Genomic DNA, 22,158 nt, shown 5'->3' on the forward strand with positions numbered 1-22,158 from the left:
CAGACCCACAGCAAGGAAGTGAGGAGAAGTGTAAAAATGGCTAAAGTGGAGCTGCTGACCAAGGTTAAACCACTGTAGCCATAATATTTTTATATTTAACAATTACAGAACTGAATTATTCATTCATATATATATATATACCTGAAGTCTGTGTGATTAGCATTATTGTGATTGAATAACTGCCAACTATTTCTGAGATATTTCAAAAATAAATTAGAATGAAAAACTAGTCAATTATTATGTAGATACTTGTTTGCAATTTTAATGGTGCTTTATACCAGAACTCATTTTAAAAGCTAAATATTGTTCAGGGGGAAATGTACTAACTTCAAAAATGTTTTATCTTAATTTTCAAATGGGAAAATTTTTTTCATTGATAAACTGTACTTAAAATCTGGAATCTCCTTGAGTGAGAAGCTTGAGAGAAATTTTAAGAAGTCAGTTCCAACTTATGATACTTGATTTTACATAAAGATAAAATAAGACCCATCTTTCTACACCAGAGGATGTCCTAGGCTTTATGTGAAGGGGACAGAGACACAGGTGAGTCAGAAGCAGTGCTCTAATCCATATAAATATATAAGCATTTTTCAATGATGCATTTTCATGTATTCCACTCTGATATGTATGTAGTGAGATGTCTCCTGTTATTTCACCATTATTCCTTCACTAGGATAGGTCTATCCCCATACTAAGAGGAGTTTCTTCTTCTGTACACAGAAGTTAAGGCTAAGAAGAAAAAAAGAAAAGCATGCGTCCGAGCTAAGCATGTGTATAATAGGATAGTAACTGTTTCTGAGGCTGTACAAGTAGAAAAAAAGTATTATGCTTTCTCAGAATGTTATTAATACAAACAGGGAAAAAGTTCATAGATCCTAAAATATCACTCTTTTCCAGCTCAGAAAACTGCATATTTACCATATGTGACTAATTTCTTTGTTAATACTCTGAATATCTGTTATTGATATTTTAATCCTTTTGAATGTATTAAATAGAGAATAGGGAATTTCAATTAATATGTGCTTATCCAGCTTGTAAATAAACTTTGCTTCTGGCTTAATGTATAGCCCAACAGAATATTTCATTGAGGGGTCAGTTGGTTAGAACAACAGTTTTATACCTTGAAAGATGGAAAAATATTTTCATACGAAACCTTTTTTACAAGATGACTATGTTGTCCTGATTTTAACTAATTTATTTGGTGTAATTGTTAAATCTTGACTGATTTATATTTTTCTGTTGAATTTATTTGTTAACATACACAAAATTCTTTTATCAAACAAGATATTACAAATAATAAATTATCAATGTATTACTTAAAAGTCAAAAATTAAATGCAGTTTCAAATACAGTTTTTCAGTATTTCTTTGGACTTTATAATTATATAATAATGTTAATTTAAAAAAGAAAAAAGACTGATATCAAATATGGAAATGTATATCCCAACTGAATGTAAAAGAAAATTGTAATGGAAACTGTAGTTCAGTGAAAAAAATTACAGTGATTTGGATGAGGCTGTAAAAAATTAGCTCCCTTTATGAACTAAAGAAGCCCGAGCATAAATGAGAATTGTCTTCTTATTTTCTCAGGTAAGTCAGGGCCAGAAACAAGGCTATTATATAGGTATAACATCCATCCAGCACTCAGCACCAGAGATGGAGGTGGAGACTGGCACTTGCTGCACAACTTGCTGGTATAAGGACTGATGCCTTGGGCTGGGGAGTTTGGCATTCTAGACCCACGGGCAGGGCAGAGGGAGGTCCCCAGAGAAGCTTGGCAGGGACCATGAAGCCTTTGAGTGTCCCTAAGGCCTGAAAAAATAGAGAAGTTTTTCAGGATATAGACATGTAAGACCAAGACTCAGTCTGAAGACAAAGTTGAAATCTAGCTCCCTAACTGATTTCATAACTTGTCTCACTGCAAAAGTTATCATGTAAAATCTGTCTTCAAAACAATGAAGCTTATATACTCTCAGAGGATTACAACACATTTTAGATCCTTAATAGACCCCTGAACCTAGGATGAGGAGTAGCAAAAATTCAGACATGCTGGGATTTTCTTTTATTTGCTTTAAGGAGGTGCCTATATTTCTACAGGTTTTCTATTTTCATTTCTAAAAGCATTTCTCTCCATCAATTCTATGAGGAGTGCAAACACTATACATAGTGTTTTTGGATCATTTTACTGATGCTCAGGCTTTTAGTTGGATACCTAAAATAAGCAATCCAGATTTTCCTGTATTGCAGATGTTACAAATTTTTTGGGCTGCTATGAAAATTACTGAATCACACAGAATCACAGGATATTCTGAAGAAGACGAACATATGACAAAGAAGACACACCTAATCTCTTGTTTGGAATCCTACTTCATAATGGATGTTTTTAATGAATAATGATGGATGGTTTGAAAGCTCAGATAACATTGCACTACTGTAGCAAAATTAATTGTCTGCATCTAATAGCTGTAGACTAACAATGTCATTATTGGCAAGGCAATATTCTAAGAAAACAGTCATATTCACACCACGACCTCTTCTATGTATTTTGCTGTTAGGAGTCATACATTTCTTTACCTTATTATTCCCTCATACTTCTGTAGTCAATGTTCTGAAGGATTTTGTATTCCATTTTCTTTTAATCTCCCTCTTGTGTTCTATGTAAACCACTATTCTTGCTACTGGCAAGGACACTTTTATGCAAAACAGCTGCTGCTTCTTCTACTGCTACAGTTTACAGTGAAACGAAGGTCTGGTTTTGAGTTTGAATCAGGATCATTTACTTTGTTTCCTTCAATGCAGCATTGTTTCTTATGTTTGCCAGCTTGTCTTTTGATCATTAGGATATAATCGCTATTTGTGGCAGCTCAGTGGATGTACTTGTCACTTACCTCCCTATTCTGTTTCTGTCATGCTATCCATATTTGTTTTTCACAGTACTTGCATTTACTTCTCACAGTTACAGTTGTCAAAGTCTGTTAGACTTGCTGTTCATCAACTTTCTATATTTATTTATATAATTTCTTAAAATTGTTGCAGCATCTAATTTTACAGAGGGCCTGACTAGGAGACGGGAAGTGGAGATAATGATTTTTTTTTTGTTGTTTTTTGTAGTATCTGAGATCCAGACAGTTTGGCTTCCCATTCTGACATCTCAGTAATCTTTGTCTTTTTTTCACTTATTTTTAAGGCTTTTTATGTCTTGTGGAACAGAAGGCCTTTCAAGATTTAGAAAAAGGGTAGATAAAATAATGTTCCAAACAATTTAAACTGAGAATTCCTAAACTATTTAGTATTTAACAAGCATTACAGGAAAACAAAATATTATTTACTAAAAATTGGTTGGTGCTCCTGAAGGAAGCAGAAATTGAAATTTTATATAGATATAAAATTGGAAAAAAACATTAATAGTAGAGAGGGAAAAAAATCTAATAAAGCATGGACCACAAGCTATGAGGATGTCGCAAAGTCCATCCTTGGACTGAGTTTCCAAGGATGTGCTCTAACCATTGTGCCAACGATTTTCTCTCCCATCTCTTGAACCTCAGTTAAATAATTAAAGTGCACGCAAATTCCTATAAGGTAAATATACTTTTAATTTGTCTGTAAGTGACTGAAAATGAATGATAATTATCAGTAAGGATCAGCAATGGAAAATTGAGAAAAGTAAAATAAAGTGGTTTGAATTGATCTTCGAAGGATCTCCTGCTCCTGCCACACTAAGTGTAACTATGTCCTGGTCTTGATCATGTCAGCTGTGGCCTTTGATTATCAAGATCTTGAATTTCTTCAAGGAAGGAGATTCCAGCCCTTTTTTTATCTCATATTCTTTTTAATGCAGTATTTTGCTGATGATTTTTTTCCCAATGTCCAGTCTGAATTCCCCAAGACACGATTGGTCTTTGACCTTTTTCACACATTCTGCTACTGAGAAGAGTCAGGTTACATTGTGCAGCATCAGTCACATACCTTTAGAGACCTTGTAATTTGCTGCTGTTCTTGTCAGATTAAATAAATATTTTAATTATATAAAAGTGAAATTGTGTGCATCACATTTACTTTCCTGCTATTCAAAATTTTAATTTATTGAGGTTATAAAAAAACATTAAATTTAAATTTAAGGGACAATACCTGTTACTAACAAATATATTACCTAAAGTTTTCATTAATAAATTCACATTTATTATATTAACAATATTATTATAACAATACCAAACATTTTTTTTCAAATATAAAGGTACTTTGCGGAGACTTTTTAGGAGGCTTTTAAAATTTATTGATCAAATAAAAACTAATCTAAAAATAATTAAGTAGTCATGAATATTGCATTTGTACAGAAGTAAAAAAATGTGGCTAGCATATGCATTATTGAAGACTGCTTTGGTAAAAGCTTGCCATTGAATAATTTTTACTTTAAATTAATCTAATTTTCATGTTACTGTCTTTAGAAATGTCAGTTCAGTACTTCTGCTGTTACAAACTTTTCAACAAGTAGCCATAAATAATGAATTAGTGGCAATATTGGTTTAATAACTTATTTAGGGCATAATTAATTTACAGCTTTAGGCATATTTAAATAAGGGTCTTCTTTTAAGTTTGTAGCTTTCAACAGAGCTTGTCTTAGGCTGGAAAACACAATCTGGGTGAAAAAAGGCCAAAAAAAAAGACAAGGCAAAGAAAAATCCCACAGTTCTCATGGCCTCATTTTGAAAAGCCTAATCTATAGGAAACATATGCTGCAAAATAAATTACCTGCAATATCTGAGCCCACACAGCAAATTCCTTCACCCCCTCTTTAATTTGCTATCAACTTTATAATAGCCATCTCTGGGTTCTTCGTTGCTATTCCCCGATTCCTGCTTTTCATGCAGAGGAGTTAATGGGGTTATAATTTCATAATTAAAGCAGATAATTTTAATTTCTCTGATGACTCTTTATTATGATAATCTTGTTAAGATTACGGTGTTCATTTGTTGCTGTGAACGATCATATGGCTTTTGTAGAAGCTGTCTGTGCTACCAAGCCACTAAATAATTAAGCAAGCAGAATAGTCAAACCAGCAAAGTCTTGCTGTTAATGGAAGACCAAAGTCACAGTTAACTTGCTGTAAACCTATTAAGGGATTCAGACAGAGAACATACCAGATTTACTGTCAGTCATCAAATAAGAGATAAAGCTTCATTAACTGAGTATCTAATTTCACATTTAATGAAGAGCTGGCCTCCTAGATTGGATGACAGCACAGGCTTTCATAGGACAACAAACATAAAATGAAATGCTTCTAAACTAATTAGTTAATCCAACAGGAGGTCCAAGAAGTGAGGTCTTGGAGAGGAATATCTAGCAGAGGGATAGTCCTGACTAAAATGTTGCCTCTGTTGCTTTAGTTGTCTTCTGCAGTGTAGGATCATGTGTGTTTTAAAGCTAAATAAGTGAATTATTATTTCATTTTCTTGTTTGCTGTGTTTGTGTGCACATGGGTCTCCTTTACATTGAATTTTTTAGTCAAAGATGACTGAAATAATAAATCTGGTACAGCATAGTGTAACAATACTTGCCCATGCAGTGTACACTGAGACTGCCTTTGCAAACATTGTATACATTGTGTCAGCATAAATAGTTCTATTTGTTTAAAGGGTTTTTCAAACAAATTGCGTTGGTGATTTTTATGAAGCTGCTTTTATGTTTACAGAGGCATAAATCCCCAAAAAATTAAAGATTTCCAGATTGACTTTCTGTTCTCTATTGTTAAGGTGAGTCAAGTTTTTTTATTTAAATGGAATTTGAAACTAAGCTAGGTTATGGGCATGTGGGGATGATGGGAACAGAGCATCAGAGAAGGGCATTGAGGGAAAGAGGCATAGATCAAGACAATTCCATGCAATAATAAACATTTTGGCTATGGAAAGCTGGCAATAAATATTTTTCAAATCTGGTGGGAAATAGAAATGACAAAAATACATTGCATTTCTGCATTTATAACAACATTACTGTAATAAATGAAAATATTTCTTGAGACTGTATATATTTACCAAGATTTTAAATAAAATTTTACTTACATGACATTCTTAATAACCTCATAATAAAGGGAAAGATACTGCTACTTAGAAATAAATGAGATAAACATGTTAAAAGCAAATGTTACTTTTGATATATTGTGTGAAAAGAATACATTTTGAATAAGTATTCTAATTGCTGTCATAATTTCAATGCATCAATAGCAACAAAGTTTTAACTTTTTGCCATCCTCCACTTGTAACTACTGTAAGGAGATTTTAAAGGAAAAATAAACACTTAACTAACATTTTTTTAAAAATTATATACATTTCTCTGAAAATATTTATGTGTCAACACAAAATAGTTGATATGTAGTAAAGCAAGCAACATAAAACCCTAAAACTGGAGATCACGCCTTTTATCTAGTAAATGTCTTGCATGTGATTATAACAGATCATTTTGTTGTGATGTGTGTTTCTGATAATTTTACTGTTTCTTTACATGAGTTTCACATATTTTATGATCTTCAGCATTTTTCATGTTCCTAACAAGGGTATCAAGTGTCAATATTTACTGCTGTCTTGAGGACACTATATCTCTTTTCCTGTGTAAATTTAGCTTCTATGTGGATCTGCTATGCTTTAGCCATAAAATAAATCTGCTAGTGAAATCTGCTAGCAAACCTGAAAACAAAAAGAGAACTTATTTTATATTTTTTTTTTCATTTTATGAAAATTTACATTAGTGATGTAGTGAGTACTCTGCATATGGGGATTCGCTTCTGGGCCAGGCAATCTCCAGTCTATGAAATAACTGATACTATTATCATAGATAATGAAGACTAAATACATTTCTACTGACAGTTGATAAATCACATTTGGCCCATTATAAATAATGTTTCCCCATGTGGATACTAAATTAAAATAAAAAATACATTCTCAAAATAAAAGGATAAATATCTCCCATATTTTTCATATTGCAGTCAAATTGGCACTGGTAAATCTCATGAGTAATTGTTTATCTGAACTAGCACTATAAGAAGATCTATAAAGCTAACTGCACCTACAAATGTTGCTTCCCTGAATTATGTGCAGAAAGAAACTGCTGATAAATGATGGCAGAAAACTATCCTTTCTTAATTGTGGAACTTTTATTCTGGAGGCTGAGATCTCAGTGTTCAATCTTGTTGTTATCCCTGGAATGGCTTTCCCAAATGCCTAAGTATAAACAGAAAGCCTAATAACCCCAATGGGTTTTCCTTGAATCCTATGTGGAGGTAAACATATACAAAAGAATGGCACGAAATAGCCATAGAGAGAAGACTGAGCTTTATCCATTAGATTATTTTCATCTATACTAAATAATGCTTGTGTAAAATATTATCACATTTCTGACAGCTTTTATCCTTATTTGATAGGACATGTTTCAGATGACACATCTGATCACAATGTCTGCCTGTCAGGTATTAAATTCTTTGCTGTTAATAGAGATCATCACACCCTTATTCATAGGAGTTAGAACTGAAATGGGGAAGAATTCTCAAGGTGCAGAGACTATTCAGCATGCATAAGGGAAACAGACTACAGCTTGTGGGTTATGCATTTTCTTCTGCATGACTTAGTATGAAGGATAATTCACTGAAAACATTCACAATCAATTTTAGAAGAGTTATTTAAAGCCATATAGATGACTAACCACTAAACTTAGCATATGATGGCAGGAAATACTGAGCTTTCAGAAACAAAATATTCAGAATTATCACTGTTTCTTGTATTCTTAAAAGGTCCTCAGACTCCTACTTTTCAGAGGTCTACCTGTCTCTTTGGGTAATGGTTTCTGTTGATGACTTAAAGCAAATAAATTCATATGATTTTTTTTTTTTTTTGTAAAGACACTAAGGAAACACTTTGAAACTAAGTTAGCGGGTATAGCTCTTCTCTGTAAAATCAAATATAAGGTGTGACTACCAAGGCACTAATTAGAAAAGAGAAAGACATCTAGAAGGTTAACAAGGCCATATACAGAAACCCAGACTGTGACCCCTACTTCAAACCTGCCCCACAGAGGTTTTTTGGATCCAGGACCCACCTGAGACATGGCACAGCTTAGCTCAGAGTACTAAGAAATGCCCATCAAAAAGCCTGTTGAGAGATAAAAAATCCAGATTGCAATCTGAGGGACACATGATGGTTATGTTAGAAGAAAGTACTGAGGCAAATCTGACAGTCCAAGAAATGTGAGGGTGCTGCAGCCCTATACCCCAAGGTCCAGCAATTGCAGTTGCAGTGAGTAATAAGGTCTTCCCTCAGGTTCCCAGTTCCCCGCAGTTACTCATTATAAAATCTGTACTCCTGACACTTCACCATTTCTGTCACCCTTCTCTGGACATGCTCCAGCACCCCAGTGTCCTTCTTGTAGCGACAGTCCAGAGCTGGACACAGTATTCAAAGTATGACCTCAACAGTGCTGAGTAAAGGAGGAAAACCAGTGCCCTGGTCCTGCTGGCCATGCTACTCCTGATATAGGCCAGGATGCCATTGGCCTTCTTGGCTGCCTAGGCACACACTGAATCATGTTCAGCCAGCTGTTCACCTGCATCCCCAGGTCCTTCTCCGCCAGGCATCTTTCCAACACTCTTCCTCAGGCTGTAGTGTTGCATGAGGTTGTTGTGACCCAAGGGCAGATTGTAGCACTCGACCTTGTTGAACCTCATTCAATTGGCATAGGACCACTGGTTCAGATCCCTCTACAGAGTCTTCTTACTCTCAAGCCATATCTTATTGGGCTCTTAGAAGATATTTCCTGAAGAGTACAAAATATGATCCCCTGAAATGCAGTGATTATTTAAATGCAGTCTTATTTTTTATTTTTTCTCCCTCAGGAGATCACATTATTGCCGCAGCCAAAGCTGCTCTCAGCCTTCACATTTTAAACTACTGTTTTTTTATTTGTAAGTTTGAGGGCCAGCATCATGCCTTCATTTATCAGTTCCTCAACCACATGTGACAGAAAGGTGTTGTCAACATACTCCTGAATTGCTTTTGTCTTTCTGTGCTATCCTTCTAGAAGAATTCAGGATGGTTATGCCACACATGAGGATCAAAGCTTGTGATTGTGAAATATCTATTTCTTCCTGATTAGGCAGTCTGTAGCAGATAACTGCAATATCACATCACCCCTGCTGCTCTGCTTTCCAGCCCTGACTCATAAGGTCTCAGCTGTCTCATCATCTCTCTGTACACATATCTCCATGCATTCCTGCTTCTCTTGCATATAAAGAGCAATTCCCTTTTTTCACCTACTCAGCATGATTATACCAGCCAAAACCTTGTTTCTGACACCTGCTGCACAAACAGCTATTAGCTCTTTCTCTTCTCACTGGCAGCACTGGTGAGAAAAACCTCCAGGCTTCCATGTTTCAGAAGTTTCAGGGATCGTTTCCTGCAATGAAGTCACAGATTCTATTCTGTAGTTAGGACTCTACAAATTGAGCAGGTGCTGTGAACTTCCAGGCTCTATTGTCACAGGAGTCTCTGTTTCTGTTCCTGAAGCTCCAACTTTGAAAAAAGGAAAGAAAATTACTTCTGAGTTAATAGCAGGAGGATAAGACTCTATCATGACACTAAAAATGAGTAATTTTATAATGGCTATGGCAAAGAATGATGGATCAAAATATTTTGAAACTATTTTTGCATGGGGATGTTGTATACTGGAGAGTATACTACAGAAGTCTTAAGGCATTTCAAGATTCATTGATTTAATGAAGTATGGTTTATAGAAATTATACCTCTTGTAAAGGTATATTCACTGAGGGAGAGAGAGCAAATTGTTTTTGAAGATGTTTAGAAGAGGCAAGCTTCTAGTCATTTTAGTTACTGAGATTAAGCTTGTCATGCAGCTTAGGATCTTTCAGTAGACCAAGCTAAAACACACAATTAAAATTTCGTCATTTTTATGAGGATTATGAGGTTTACATTTTCATTTTCTCTAAACCAGCAGGATTTATTTTGTTAGTTTTCATAAAGAAAGATTTATTTAATCCATCAACATGGCAAATAAAATCTTACCACTTACTAAATTGAGAAGCTAATGGACAGAAATGAAAGTTTTAAGCCAGTTTTCCTTTATAGAGAAATGCCAAATTTGGTGAAATAAAAGGGACCATCATCTATATTGAATGATTAAAAGTGAATAAGAGTAAATACTAAAATGAAAGCATAACTTCTTGTCTCCTTCCTGAATAGGTATACATTTTTTAATCTCAGTCTGTAGAAGTATTGTCTGGAGTCAGTCAGTGTAAAAAAAAACAAACACATTTTCTGCAGCCAAGCCACAAATCTTCAGTTTTGCAAAATTTATTGATTGTGGAAAATACCTGTGAAGTTAATTTAAATAAAAATTAGTGTTTAGTGTTTAGTGTTTAAACACTAAATATTTTAGTGTTAATAGATTTGATGACAAATAAGTATCTTATTAATTTTACCTACATGCTAAAATCAAAGGGATTCTGCATTATTTTAGCAATATAAAATGGAAGACATAGCTGTAGGCAGAGAGGACTACAGAGAAATACATTGCAGTTACAGAGAATAAAAATAAAACAAAAAATACCATCCCAAACCAACCAACCAATGAACCAACCAACCAAAAATCCCCCAAAAAACCCCAATAAACAAATAAAAAACAAGCACTCAAAAAGAAGCAGTGTCTGGATAACAGACTGATTCATATTTTAGACCTTGATTTTATCAAATAATTTTTATCAGTAGCAATATCATCCAGTCATGGGGTCATTCTTAAAGGATAAAAACTGTTGGTACCAACTGTAGGACATATATAGGGTTGTTAATTTTTGAATATGGAACAGTAGATTTTGAAGATGTTCTTTCCTGCTGTGTCCACCATCTTGCTAATACAGCCCAGAGTACCTTTTTCCCTCCATGGGCATCTCCTGGCTCATGTTCATGTTCAGCTCTCTGATCCTTCATTGAAAAGATAATTTCTTGCCAGTTGACTCCAGCTTGTATTGATATGTTGGGTTATTCTTCTCCCAGTACAGGACTTTAAAATTCCCTTTGTAGTTTACATTCCTGACAGCTCACTTTTCCACCTTGCTGAGATCTCTCTGAATATCACTCCTGTCTTTTACTTCTTTCTTTACATCCCTCCCTATCCTTAAATGAGGAAAATGAAATAATTATTCCTTTTTTAAGATCTTAAACATAAAATACTCTTAAAAGTAATGAATGTGAGTTTCAGGCTGAGGAGTAAAAAAAAAATTACCCTGTGCTATACTTTTCACTGACTGATTTTGCCATTTTTGTAGTACGGTCCTGGAAGCTGTGAATAGCATTGGTAAACTAGAAGCTTTGTCCATTTCCTATCTATGAAACAAAGATGGTTTTTTTTTTGAATTTTACTCCAGGAGACAGGCAATTTATTTTGAATTTTTATAAGTCTGAAAATTTTAAACATAAGTGCCTTTTGGTTCTTTATCATAGTCCTGATTTAAACTTCCTCTGGCTTTTATTCTGCAAAATATTTTCAGCTCATGATATGGACATGGAAAAAATACTTGAATCCAAAAGCTCCTTCCCCTGGTTCCAACCCATGTGTCCTTAGACTTATTTTAGTTCTTGTCCTGGAAAAAGGATAAATTACCTGAATATATTTAGATAAATAGGCGGTTAGTGTTTATTTGTACTTGTATTAAATTGTTTCATGCATTATTTACATTAACTTGCATAAAATGCCATGAATTTGATGCACAGTAAATTCAAATGCAAGACAGACTTGTAGAATAATGAAGAAAAAACAAGGTGTGTTAGTAATATGCAAAAATTGTTACAGTCTGATTCTGGAGTAAGAAATTAGAAGCCATCATAATTATCACATCTCTCCTAGGAAATTATTTGAGATGCTGATTCCTCACTGTAGACTCAGCCCCCTCTCATTCTTTCCCCCATGGAAATTATTGTTCTTAAAACCTTCTATGCACTGAAAGTGTGAAGGTGTTACCACACCTATAAATTATTTGAAATGTGGATGTAACTGGAAAAAAAATCATTGGAACTGAATAGTGATAAAAATATTTTCTAGATGGCTGTAGAGAAGTCTTTAGAAAACTGAAATTTTTTATTACTATTTTGTCAGTTTATAGTATTGACATATTTGTCTTATTGCTGATATTGATCATGGATATATAGTTTACTGATTACTGATGAATTACATTGATAAATCATGATAATAAATCCACATATTAAAAATCCTAAATTGTTTTAAACCATGTTAATTGATATATTAAGATATATCAATTAAAGATACTTGAAAATCACAGAGATAATTCTTTGTTTAGCTATAACTTTGACTTTAGTTTCTCATTGAATCAATTACCTGTGTAGACTCAACCATCCCTCTGAACTTTTCTTACAATACATCAATAGATCTTTGTACCATTCTGGGTCTCGGATACCAGAAGGGGATGTACACAAATGAGGAAGTATAGATCTAGTCTAATAATTGTTTCACCTTTCTCCAGAATTGTTAGTACTTTCTCAGCCTCTCGTTTGGAGAGAAAGCAAGCAACCTTTCTTAACTACTGGTTTGTAGTCTATGCCCAGAAGAGAACTGAGGAAATATAGTTCTTTAATGAGGCTTTTCTCTTTCTGCCTAATTTCTAACCATGATCCCAACAACAAAAAGAACAAAAGAAATTCTATGCAAAGTTTTATTTGGGTACTGCTGCAGATACACGTGTAAAGAAAGCAATCAAAACTACTTCTATTTATAATTATGTATTTTTTGCTTTAATGGGCAGAATACTGATTTTATTTATTTTTTCCAGAATTTCATCAAAAAAGTAGATATTCAACAATGGTTTAATAAATTTATATTCTGAATGTCTCTTTTATTTGATGAGTAATGAGATCTATGCCATAAGCATAGGCAAAATTTAAGGTAAAACTGCTGGAACAAAAGGGTGGTTAGGGAATATTTACCGTAAGGCATAAGTATTATAACAACACTTATCTGTGAACTTTACTGTAAAGTGACTTTTGCAGCCTGAGATTATGGTTGAGAGCTCAATGTTTCTTTTACTGCATGAGCTAACTAATCAACAAAACCAATTTTGCTGCACATGCTGCAGGACATCTCTGGTTCTGCTTGCTGAGAAAGAATTTGTCTTTGTGGAAGTATCACACATCATAAACAGTGTGATAGCTGCAGTTGATATTCTAGTGATTTTACCTAAATTCAGAATAGTACATCTGAAGCCATTTACTAGAATTTTTTTGTGCTGTAGTTAATGAACCACAGAAAGGTATTGTTGAAGCTAAAAAAGTTGGATATTGGGTATATTTTAATATGCTTTAATGTATAAAGACAAAAATTACATTTCTCACTAAGCTGGCAATAAGAAATGCTCTATGCTGTTTTGAAGTTATAGACTCTCCTGTTGAGACTAGAGTAATGGACTTTTGAAGCTTTGCATTCTTTTTGGCTAAATATTAGTATTATGAACTTCACATGCCCTCTTGCCCCCAATAAAGGAGAATAATGTCAGGTGGCAGAGATAGGTGAGTGAGTGAAGCACTGACTAGGACCTGGCCTGATATTAAGCTGACTGAAAAGGATATGAAAAACTGCTGGTTGTGACATGAAAAATTTTTGGATGTAATAGATAACAGTGCAACAGCTGGCAAATGTTAATGATTGCACTATGAAGGACCATCACATTTCACAGTTGCTTAGGGGGCAGTTATGTGAGAGCTGACTAAATATCACAGACTGCTGGCAGGGAATATTGGGAACCTTTATAGAGGTAAAATTTTCTGATGTCAACAGCACCTTAATAACTAGATTTGTAATACCGTGAAGGTCAGAGATTACATTGGTAATGGTATAAGAAATAGAAAATTTGGGTATATATATAGCAAAATTGAGACTAAAGGGGAAATGTAATTAAATGAGAGTTACATACTTGAGAGGAGACCAAGAAGGGAAAAGGGAGCTATGAGTACAGCTAGAAGGAGAGTCAAGAAATGGGAAAGAGATAGCAAGTTATGTGATTGGTACTATTTGGGGATACCCATTGGGCAGCCTTCCTTGTGATCTCTGCAGTCTAAGTCAGGGTAATAAACCAGAATTTTCTGACTATACATATTTCCACAAGTAGAAATGCCAGACATCAAAGTGCTGACTCACGGAGACATCTCAGTAACAGGTGCTGGTGCCCCTTTCAGGCTTGGCAACACAGATATTTATCTACCACTTCCTAAAAGAGTTTGACTACAGATATATAGACAACTAACTCTGGAAAAGATAAAAGAACAAACCTCAAAGAGAATTTCTCAGATCACAAAACCTGTATAGCATTTTTAATAGACAGGGGGAGAGGGGCATATGCTCCACACCCTCCATTAATGGAAATCTGTAAAACATAAATAAGCATTTTGTAAGAATAGGACAAAATATAGTTGACATTGCATTGCAGGAATAGAGTAGATAATGGCTTCAAATTTCTTTCAATTTATTTTTTCATAGCTCTATTAATGTTCTTTGCTTTTTTAACAAAATTCACTAAAGAGTTATAAGAAAATGTATCGTTCAGCTACTCTGGACACCTTTATCTGATGATGTGTATGGAACTATGTATTTCATGCCTGTCCACTCATTTCCTTATAAATGGTGGTTCAATATTCATCCAACATGTGCATTTCTATAGTATGACCTAAAACTTAATTGCAACATTTCAGTATATATTGACTTGCTGAAGCAGAACTTCATTGATTTATCAGCAGGACTATATAAAAGATGAAATTACTCACCTGGGAGAATCAATAGAATGTCAGTGAAGAATACATTCATTTTCTGCCTGTAATATCTCAGTCCTGAAATAACACATATAAATAAGACCAAAACACAAAAAGTACAGCTTTTTCTTTTTTCCCTGTCACCCATGTCAGCTTTTATTTTTTTTAACCTTCTTATCTTTTAAACAACCTGTTATGCAAGAAACTTCCTCACTATTTTCACGGAGTGTTCCTGAACTTAGGATTTCTTTCCATTGCACATCATTGTACTTTTGGAGGTATTCCATTCCAGCTTTTCTCCTTCATGCACACTTTAAGAAAAGGCTGTTAGAGAACAGCCCTTGGTCACGTTAGAAGTTTTTTGTCTAGACAGTGAGATAATCACAGTTAACATCAATGCAAACAAGGAAGAATATTTTCAGAAAGGTCCATTAATTTCCTTTTGAGATTAAAAGCCTGTCTGAAGAATTTTAGAGTGAAATTGAAATCTGTATGATTCTAAAAACTTTATAAAGTAATTTTTAACGAGTTGTTGAAGATCAATAGCAAAAGCACCAGTATACTAACAGTACCATAAGTTTTCAATCAGATGCCTGTGAGAAAAGCTGAAAGCTGCAGAAATTATTAGCTTTTTTTCTGACTTCTTTTACACTTCTTTTACACTGTTCTTTCAAAACAAATGATCTTTTGAAATGTTTCCCCTATGGTTTTCTGAACAGCTCAGTCTCCCACTGTCTCTGCTCTGATCACCTAAAAACCATAATCATTGACAGCTACCCCTTAAAGGCTATAAGGAACTTTTGTGTGCAAGGTTCCCGACTACATGAATGGTTCTGATTTTAAATTTCTCACCCTGGTGGCTGGTGGTAAATTGTTTTCAGATTCCTTCAGAAGTTTTACTTTTCAGTTTCCTTTTGTAAGCATATTGGTTTCTTATTTCTTCTATAAGATGCGGGTACCGAGGCCTGCTTCTGCCAGGCCAGGGCAAGGGTGAGGAGGATCTGGGACTGCTCTGAGCTGGACACGTGGGAAAGTTCTATTTGTCTCCAACTCACCAACCACAGGGCATAGCTGACCCCCACAGCCAAGGGGGTGACATCTTAGGGAAGGTGTATTTAAGGAATGAGAAGTGAGGAAAAACATTAAACAATCCTGCAGATACCAAGATCAGTGAAGAAGAGGGGGAGGAGGTGCTCCAAATACCTGAGCAGCCTATGATGCAGTGCATGATGAGACAGGCTGTCCTCCTGCAGCGCATGGGGGATTATATTGGAGCAGATGTCCACACTACAGCTCGTGGAGGACACCATGCCGTGGCACCTGGATGCCTGAAGGAAGCTGCAGACCATGGATAGCCACACAGGAGCAGGCTCCTGTCAGGAAGCTGCAGCCCAGGGAGAAAAGCCCAGGCTAGAGCAGGTTTGCTGGCAAGACTGGTGATGCACAAGGGACCCAATTGAGCAGTCCATTCCTTTAGGACTCCGCTCTATGGAAATGACCCAGTCTGAAGCAGTTCTTGAAGCACTGAAATCTTTAGAAAGGACCCATGATGGAAAAGTCCTTGAAGGACTGTATCCCATGAAAGGAAACTCATGCTGAAGAGGAGTAACAGCATACTGTGGTTAACCTCAGCCAGAAACTAAAAACTACACAGCTGTTCACTCATCCCATCCCATCCCATCCCATCCCATCCCATCCCATCCCATCCCATCCCATCCCATCCCATCCCTGACCAGTGAGATTGGACAGAGAATCAGAAGATAAAAATAATGTATAATGAATGGTTTTGTGACATCACCAGAAATATCCTTCCCCCACCTTCCCTCTTCTTCTATCAGTTTAAAATGCTGAGCATGATGCCATATGGTATGAATTATCCCTCTGGTCATTTGGGGTCAGTGGTCCCATATCTATCCCCTCCTAACTCCTTGTGCACTCCAAGTCTTCTCACTGTAGGCATGGTGAGAGAAGCAGAAGAGGTCTTGGCTTTGCGCAATAACTAAAATATCCTTGAATTACCAAAAGTTTTTAGCACATATCCAAAGCATAGCCCCACTCTATTTGTAATTAGCTTAAGTTATTTTTCCCCAAATTAAATCTTTTTTGCCTGTGGCAGTAGCTGGTAAGCTGCCTTGTGTTTTTTTTTTAATCCATAGGCTTTTAAATCTTATTTTTTTCCCTTTTTCCACTGAAGACAGTGAATGAACCAGCCAAGTCTAACCTGCATGCACTGTATGTATGCAAAAATTTAATTTTTTTTTCCTAAATAAATAAAATAAAACAAAACAAGTAGATACTTTTGTTATCTATTGAATGTGGTATTATTGAATGTGGTGTCTTTCTTTTTGGGATTCAGGTTTAACAGGAATTCAAAGAAGAATCAAATCCAGAAACAGGTAGATATAACACAGAAATGTGAATACTCTCTTCTTTAGTTTAACCATGTCCCTGCTAGTTATACACCAATATCTTGATAAGAAGCTATATGTGTAGTTTAAATCATTCATATGGGTTAATTTAACAAATGCTCTTTTAAGTTCTGCAATACCTTAAGCTAATAAATATTTAGAATCTCTCTTTTCTTTTCATTGGTTGTTGTTATAGAAATAATAACAAATCCCTGTGACTTAATCATGATATAACTAGTATTTTTTAAAGATTTTTATAATTTTTTTCTATTTACTCTGAGAAAATTATCTGGAGATATATGAAATAGCCAATAATCATGCCTTCCTGATATCTTAAATGACTCTTGGTTTTATAAAGCATTTAAACAGAAGTAATGAAAAGACCTCTCAAAACCAGTAAACAATGTGCACATCTTGTTTTTCTGTAAAGCTAAACAGCTATATCTCAAAAGGATAATTTCCTTCAAAATCTTCTAAATCCTTTTTCTCTTTCCTGCTATGCATTTTACCATATACACAGTGGTGATAAATTAACTCATTCTCTGATTCTTCTGCCTCTCAGAATGGCTTTTAAACTTAATAGTTTTCTTTCAATTTCTTCCCTTCCACTCGCACAGCAAAATTTGTAGGTCATTGGAAATAGTACAAAACAGAAAAAAATCTCACAAACCCCCTCAAATATATTTCTAATTATAAAATTTTGTCTTGAGAATTTTCAAAAATAAATGATGTGTCATGGATGATAAATCAGGAAGCTTCATTCAAGCGTGACATTGATATTCTTATGCTATTTTACATCCCCTTTGACACTTGTCTCCACATACAAAGTACTCAAATTGCTGAGTTGAAATGAACTCACTGAAGGGGCAATACCATATATTTCTATATTTCAAACTGAAAATTTGCACTATATTTCTTCTCAGCAAACTAATTCTATAAATATTATGTGTGATCTGCTATTAACTTATTCTTCAAAATGAGAAAAAAGGCTCAGACTCCTTGTCTCTGATATTTTTTTTTTAAATACTAGCTGAAAGAGGATAGTCCCTGTGGGTGACAGCAAAATTAACAAACCCTGATGCGTACATGTGGAACAAATTCCTTGTGTGTCCTTGGAGTCATCATTATACAGGTTCTCAGTAGAGTGCTTTCTTTTAATCTTTGTGCAATCTAACAATGAGATACATATCCTTTATTCTGTCCTAAGGCATTAAAGCATTTGCTGAATTTGAAAGCTACAGCAGTTTGGGCTATGTTTGTTTTTTTTTTTTTTGGGAGTTTTTTGTTGTTGTTGTTGTTGTTGTTGTTGTTTTGGCTTGGGGTTTTCTGGTGCATTGGTTTTTTTTCTCCTTTTCCTATGAGGGTTTTTTGACCTATGCAGGAAATACAGAATTCAGGCCAGGAATTCCAGGAGAAAAAGACCAAAACAGTGTTAGGCTTTTCAAGTCAAAATTTGCATCCCAGAGTAAGACACACAGAGAACCAAATCTCCTAGACTGTTTGGACCTGTGAGTAAAAATTTGTTTATTATACAGTTAACTATAACAAACATACTTGCAATATAATATTTCCCTCCTCTCTCCACCATCATGTGTAGATCCAAACATCTGTGATAAAATAAGTACATCACAAAGACTGAATAGTTATATTCTTAACTAATTTTTCTATCCTCAAACTCTCATTTTGCCTACATTTGAAAGAGTCTTTCAGTATTTCAGAATGTAGACATTTTCTCTCTTCTCTTGTGTAGGAAACTGAGCTGCAGAGAGAACCTGAGGTAATCTGATCTGTTTGAAGGGATTTGCACAGAATGGGTAATTCACCTTCATTCACCATTTCTTGAACCAGTAGTCTCAATCTGGAGTCCAACTGTTTGATAAAAGCTTATATAATAACATATATAAAGAAATAGCCAGATACTGGTCACAATTGTCTACTAAAGGCTTCTTTGTATACAACATGTCATATGCTTTCTTATTACATCATCTGTAAATACTTTGAAAATAAAAATTCAATCTATATTTCAGAAATAAAAAGAATAGTTAAGAAACTTAAATAAATGCCAACTACTATTGGAGTGGGATAGCCAGTGCAAATTCAGAAATGCCTCAGTCATAAACCAGCAGTCCTGTGTCAGAACTTAAAACAGTTATCCATTCAAGAACACTTAAACCTTGGTTTCTGTGCTGGCATAATTAATTTGTGATAGTTTTGAGGTTGAGTTTTATGATTTGTTCTGGGAAATTGACTGAGACTACCAATTCATTCCTCATTTATCATTCAAAGATAATTATTTTCAGTTGCTACCATGTGGACTGGATTTGAATGAATATCTTTAAGGACAAAAAGGAGTCTACTCTTTAAACGAATGCCAGAACCAAAATTTTTTCTCATAATTTTTATCAGATTTGGTTTTATAATGCATAAGAAACCCAAGTTATATAATAACAATGCATTTTGAAATACAAAGATAAAGAGATTGAAGATTTAGATGCAAAGGTGGGGTCATTACAATAACACTTTTTAAAACTCTTTTTTTAAAACTTTACCAATGCCTTCATTTTAAGTCCAGGCAGATAGCTGCTATATACACAGGTGGTTAAGATTTTTTACATCATCACAGTCAAGAATGCATTTGATAAATTACTGTGTAATTTTTCCCCCCCCAAAATTAATTTCAATAAATTGTACAGTCAATATTTCAATCACATCACTGGAATTGGTGCAATACTTGGCAACAAAAACAGCAAACCAGTGCTGTTAATGTGCAAAAGAAGCTATGACAGCAAGATTTTCTTGTACTGGTAATCAGCAGTCCTGAAAAATACAGAAGTCAAATACAGCATGATGCATTTCAAAATAAACAGTTCTACTTGAAAAATTATATCCTCATGCAATTGATTTTTAACGAAGTTTATACAAACAGCATGAAAAAAATCAATTGTATTTGCCTAACAAGGTGACAGTCATTTTATTTCATTGATGCTGAATCAGATAAAATGAAGACATAATTTAAATAAGTACTAGAAAGTAGTAGAAAATCCTGTGCAGGCAAAGTTATCAAATTCTGTGGCAATAGCAATTACATTCCTGAAAAGTTTTCACTTGAGGAGGGATGCAGAGCTCTCAAGCTCAAACATCATCAACATTGAAATGACCTTCTTTGTCTAACAGATATTCCACTTAGAGTGGTATTTCCACACATACACTGCCCCAGGCTGCTGCAGAGAATTGAAGATAGTATTTGTACAAAGAAATGCAGTGCCACCATATGCCCAGCAGGCTTAAAGCTGTTGAAAACTTGGCCTGTGGTATTCATTAGAGTAAAACCTGTTTTAGACCATCCTGAATAAAACGCAGCAGTAATAAAGCAGCTCTGGTCTCAGGGTACAGAAGTGCAATTTTCTCTTTGTTGTGAGCTATAATTGGTGAATATATTAGTATTTGCAACTTGCAAGGAAGAGATATATTGCCTGCTATTGTCTTCACAAATATTTGTAACTGCTTTGCATCCTTTGCTTTCATGAAGGGTATGACATTCAAGCGCCATGAACTGGAAGGAAAGAAGTGTGATATTGTTCTTAGAAAACTGAATGCTCCCCTAGCTAGAGGACTGTAGCCAGGAATCTTTCCCAAGGAAAAAATCAGAGATGCATATTCATTTATCTATGAGAGGATTTTCAATAAAGTGTATCTATCTCTTCTCTATAGGTGGCACAGAATGCAATTAATTAATTCTTAGCCTTAAAATGGAGCAGCATTCATCCAAGAGATTAATAAATGGCATGCAGCCTTGATACATTGCCAAAGCTTGCTTCAGTTTGTTTTTGAATGATATACTGCCTTTTCATAAATACACATTAATTAGTAAAAAGCATTAAACAAATGTTGTACAGAAGTGAAAACAAATCTGCTTGCCAAATTGGTTATGCTTGAGGCAAACATGAGGATTGTATTTTTGTCTGTTTTTATTTTTGATTTTTGAAATAAAGCAGGAATAGTAGTTCTTCTGTTTTCATTTCTATTTGAGCACTTTTATGGTTGCTTTCTGCAATGTGCTTTTACAAGTAATAATAAAAAAATGCTCTACCTTTAGTAATTGCTTTCCTGATTTATGCAACAGGTATTACATTTAAGTAATGTTAAAATATGTTTTAAAAATGTATTTTCCTTTTGCATTTTCCTTTGAAAATTGACAATAATTCAAGATACCTTTATTACATATTCTCTAGACCATTAGCGAAGGTATAGAAATTTGCTTTTGTCCAATAGTCAGCTGGCAACAGATTTTATAATTATGAAACAAGCCCAAATCACAGAAAAATCTAGTCCCAGAGGAACAGAGAAAAATCTTACTCTTCAAAATGTTAAGTTAAACCCAATCTGTTCGGTTCATTATATTCATGACATTAAGATGGTCAGAATATAGCATTTTAAATAAAATATAGCAACTTTCATCTGCTGTCTGTTAAGGTATGCCCCCGTGCTCATTTGCTTCTAAGATACAAATTTTAGAACCTATTAAACAGCGATAAAATAAGCATGATATGCAATTCAGCTGGTCAGAGTTCTCTTTCTGCTGGAACATAAACAATTGCATGCCAGCAGTCTTGCCACATTGCCTTCTTAGCCTTGATGGAAAGAAAATATCGAAGTGAATGACAAGTAGATATGAAATTGATAATTTCAGGGTTTAATCCACAGAAAATATCTCATTAGAAACAGATTATTATTGTTGTTGTTGTTGTTATTGTTGTTGTTGTTGAGTCTTTTTATCAGCTGAAAAAAACAAAAAATAAGCTGGATCTGAAAGAGTAGTTTATTGATTATAATGTTACTTTTTGTCTAAATTCTAGAAAATGAATTAACAGTTTAAAAGGAGAAAGAGGAAAAGCAACATACAATATTTTATGAAGTATGAAACTTCAGTGTGACACAGAATTA

The sequence above is a fragment of the Lonchura striata genome, chromosome 2 (genome assembly GCF_046129695.1).
Source record: "Lonchura striata isolate bLonStr1 chromosome 2, bLonStr1.mat, whole genome shotgun sequence".
Taxonomy (NCBI): Eukaryota; Metazoa; Chordata; class Aves; order Passeriformes; family Estrildidae; genus Lonchura; species Lonchura striata.